Here is a 4,977-nt window from a genome sequence, read left to right as displayed (position 1 = left end):
CTACCGCCGATGTACCTCTCTAGCGCAGACCCTCAAACCGCTCACAACCGTTCGAACGAGGCTGCTCAGATGCATATTGCCATCAAACACAGTCCAACATCGGTCCGCCAACGTGGGAAGCTGTTCGTCTTCCGCAAACCGAGGGGGGAGGAGGCTCTGCAGGGTTCCGAACCGCCAGTATGTACGACTCCGACACCCTCGACCCACTCAAATCGTTTTCCCGGTCCACTTTTCTTCCACTCACCCCAGCTCCCCCTTGCTTTCATTCTCACCCTTCTCGTCCACTACCACCGTTGTACCTCTTCGGTCGCTGGCCATGCATCCTCAGACATCCGCAGCCCCCACCCATGCGCCTGCCTGCCTTGGACTACGCCACCGTCCACCCACCCTTCACAGCGAGGTACCATCCGCCTCCTTGTTGATGTCGTCCATGGCAGACACCATGCCAGACAGGTGTTCGGTCAAATGTCGTTCTGTATTTTTGTTGAACTTCTTGTTGTTTTCTAGAGTAAGCATGATGGCGTGGTACTCGGTGATCAAGAATGAGTTGTTGTGTGAAAGCGCGGTTGACTAGCTCCATGATGGGTGGCACGTTAATTACATTCCGAGCCAAAGCTAGCCTTTCTTTTCTTTCTTTTCCAATTCGAGAGTCACGCATGCAACGTAGTAAAAGTAAGTCATGTACGTACCCATGGTGGTTTCCTAGCTCGCGTTAGTCAAAACAAGGTAACCAGTTGGGTCAGCATGGATCCACTCACTCAATTATGAAATCGAGTGCATCAACTAATTAAGCACGTGATGGTAAAAAGTATGCGTCTAGTCAAACAAACCCACTCGAGTACTTTGCTATGGCTGATTCGCAATAGTATGCACAAACCAGAGTACTCAAAAATCTCGTGCGAGATATAGAAACTGGAGAGAATTTCTTATTTGACCCTTTCTTAAAATTTGCTTCCTTATTTGATCGAAAATAAAATTTTCTACCCTATTTGACATCTAAATTAAATTTTGTTCTTTATATGACATTTTCGTCCATTTTAAAAACTAACTGTGTTAAATGTGAGGTGAAAAGACCGTTTTGCCCCTAAGTGCAAAGCCAGCCACAAACAAGCACACGGATAGCTTGATTGATTCTTGTACGCGCTTGACAAATTTTCTAATAGTGGTACACGTGCGTACAGGTGAATGCCTTGGCTAGCTTCAACTGGATCGATTAGATCGATTGTTTCTTAATAGAATCGCACGGCTTTATGCCTGCCTCTCAGTCCGCGCGAGCATCTGTTCTCCGGCCACTTGGTTGGCTGCCGTCGCTCCCAGCTACCGGGCCGTCTGCGTGCTGTACCGTTGCTCATGGCTAGCAGCATGCGTTCTCGTCGTCCTCGCTTGCCTGTCTAGTGCGTGCTGTATGGCTGCCAGTATGCGTCATGTACTACTATAATATTTATTTTCAGGATTTATTATGCGCATCGTACTAGTACTAAGACCAGTTAGTTAGAAGAATTAGTAGTATGTGTAATACTCCCTCTGTAAACTAATATAAGAGCGTTTAAATCATCATTTTAGTGATCTAAACGCTCTTATATTATTTTATGGAGGGAGTACTTTGGAACGTGCGTTCAGCCTCGAAGCCGTCGAGGCTGTATATGTCGACATTGTGGTATGTTCATGGCCTCACTCACGAGCTCGGACGTCACTGTGCTATATGACTATCGCTAGCCCATCTTTAATTGTGACTGCCATGGATCGCCCGTGCACGTGGAGCCATGTCTGCATGGACGCTCAAGGAACCTGCCTCGGCGCCGTGGGCCGTCCACTTCACAGGTGCACTCGCACGTGATGAAGTAATTAAAATATGGTATATGACATTGTACTTATTCTCAAAAAAGTTACTATACTGATCATAGATATGCTAGCTAAAGTTTTATGAATGTTTTGTACGTACACACACATATTAGTTTATCTAAGGAACAAAATATTGGAGCATACATATGCATGCACAACATCCATTGAACATCCCTAAAACATGGGTGAACTCATTATTTTTTTACACAATGCACTATGGGCAAAATGGTATTTTCACCTCACACTTGACACTGTTAGTGTCTAAAATAGACGGAAGTGTCGTATAAGGAACACAATTTACTTTAAGTGTCAAATAGGAAAGAAAATTTATTTTGGGTCAAATAGGGAAGCAAATTTTAAAAAAAGGGCCAAATAAGGAATTCTCTCTAGAAACTGTGCGAGGGCAAAGATAGTGCGGACGGTGGACACTGGGCAGGAACCTTGGAGAAGAGGCCTTTTACGGTGCATCATTACGGTGGAAATTGCGGTTCCAAGCTTTGCATGCCGTGGGCGTATGCATCAACGGGCAGGATCGACCCATCAAGACGAAGGTGACGGTCACGCCGCCGTAGGCAGCAAGGAGAACGCCGGAGATGGATGGAAGCCGATTCATGCAGGCGTGCGTTCACACGGCCGCCGGTGTTGAACCTCCAGGCAGATTCATGTATCCAACACACATCGTTTTCGCCGCCGCCGGCGGCGCTCGCCTAGGTCAGTCGCCGGTGTAATTTTATATTAACCGCGAATTAGTTAATCTGTTTGCATTCGTCTCTGCTCGGCTTTACGCAGCTATTTTCTGTGCGTGTCTATGTTGCCAACCCGGCCACGGAAATCTACTCTATTCCTTGGATGGCTGCCAGTTAAATTATACTACAGAGCAACATACGTACGCGATCGCGACCCGATCATCTGATGCGTATATACTTTAACAGATAATGATGTGTACTGGCTGTCGGCCGTTTGCTTCGCAAATAACTAAAGAAGACCACTACCAGCATGCGGAGGTAATCATACTCTCTCGATCAGTACGGCTCTGCTCTAAAGGCTAGCCGGATAGCCTCCTAAGATTTCCCTAATTAAGCCCCGGCCTCGTCCTGTACCTCCATTTGTGAGCACGAGAAGCTTGTGATTATCATGACACGGCGCCCCAGCTTTTCACGCACATGCTGCTAGGAGAGCAACTAGTGCTCCTATAGTTTCCGCACAGCTTAATTATCACAATCTGTGGAGATTACTTTATGCTCCATGCATGTCTTGCATATCACATGCCGTTGGACTATTCAAGAGCAGGTCTCTCGCAAGGATTAATTGGTCGAATCCAATGTTGTCATGATGCATGCCAAGTCTCTCCGTAGCAGTATGCTTTTCTCTGCCAGAATTCAGAATTGTACAATTCCAACCACCAATACAACCATGAGACATGCATTGAGACGACCAGAATGTAACGGGCGAAACAGGTAAGAAGCATTTGAAGATTGCTTCGACTTTTCTTAACGTTGGTTGGCTAGCTAGCTAGGCACCTTCAGTTCCTGGACGGTGGATTTTTCGTGCTGACTTTTTCATACGTGCGTACACTTTGGGTCAGTTTCAACGGTACGTACGCTGCTAGTAGAGTAGTAGTATCGATCTGGTGACCCTTTGATAGCTACTAGATGACCAGTTGCGCCCATGGCGTAAAAAGCGAGATCAAGCCCATGCACCTGTGACTGATTTAGAACCAACTTCATGGATACTTATATCCCATTAATTACAATATACTCCCTCCGTCCCAAAATTCTTGTTTTAGATTTGTCTAAATACGGATGTATCTAGTTACATTTTAGTGTTAGATACATCTGTATCTAGATGAATCTAACACAAGAATTTTGGGACGGAGAGAGTAGATGATACCATGATAGACTAAAAGGAAGTAATAAGATCGCTTGATAATAGCATACATTGGTTTACCCGTTGTGCCGATGGTGCAAAGGGCGAGAGGGAACCAAGCAAGAGTGTTTAGAGGATATTTAGATACGATGTTCAAACATAGTGTTATATATTCCATTGCATGGTACCAAGATGGCTGAAAACAAAGTCATGAGACCAATTCATGATAGAAAGCAAGCTGGATTACATAGCTCCATCTGCATTTGTATTTCCACACCAATTTAAAAAGATGTTTCATCTACTTTATATTATGAAGTACTGGAGCTGAAAGGATAAGGTGACGCAGAGCACATTATATGGTCGAGAAAAGTAGTGCATGACCTAGGTCTTGAACCTGAGCTATATTATGAGATGATGGCAGTGGTTGCTCATGACACTATCAAAGGGAGTGCACGATGATACGAGTTCTCCCGCCAATTCCTCAAAGGCAAATGCATATGACACTCCTCCTTTCATATTTGCGATGTCAAAGAACTGAGTCCAGCTTCTTGTGATTGTATGATAAGCCGAGCAATGACGATGGCAGGTCTGTTTCCAGCTTTGATCAGCAAATTAGTATGCTCACCATGCATGTGCCCCTTGAGATATTCTTGTGTGAAGTGAGTGGAAAAGTACTGCAATAGATATTAAGCATGGTTAGGATGCAGCTATGAAGATTCATAAAAAGGAGAAAGGACGGGAACAGAATACCATTTGTTGACCACTTGTTGCGAACATCTTGTTCATGGTACAGACATAGTAGGAAGAGAAATTTTGTTTCCGTCTAGTATTAAGCTGTTCAGAGTGTCAACATGTTGTTTGTATAGTGTTACCTCATTCCCAAACAAGAAAATAGTAGCTCAGCTCATCTATGTACCCATGAATGCGGACATCTATTTAATTTGAAGGCTAATTTAATTATCATGCCTAAATGTGGTATAAATGGGGCGACACCGTTAGCTTCTTACCACGGATAATGCATTTTCCATCATCCAGAGTGATCCTCATGCGTGCATATTCAATTACTGGGCAATATGATGCCAAATCTACACAGAGAAAAAAAATGGCTATTACTTCATACCACGGATAATGCATTTTCCATCATCCAGAGTGATCCTCATGCATGCATATTCAGTTACTGGGCAATATGATGCCAAATCTACACAGAGAAAAAAAATGGCTATTACTTCATACCTCCTACACATCCAGAGTGATCCTCCTGTGTGCATA

The sequence above is a fragment of the Triticum dicoccoides genome, chromosome 7A (genome assembly GCF_002162155.2).
Source record: "Triticum dicoccoides isolate Atlit2015 ecotype Zavitan chromosome 7A, WEW_v2.0, whole genome shotgun sequence".
Taxonomy (NCBI): Eukaryota; Viridiplantae; Streptophyta; class Magnoliopsida; order Poales; family Poaceae; genus Triticum; species Triticum dicoccoides.
The sequence above is the reverse complement of the archived record's forward strand: the minus strand, read 5'-3'. Positions refer to the sequence as shown.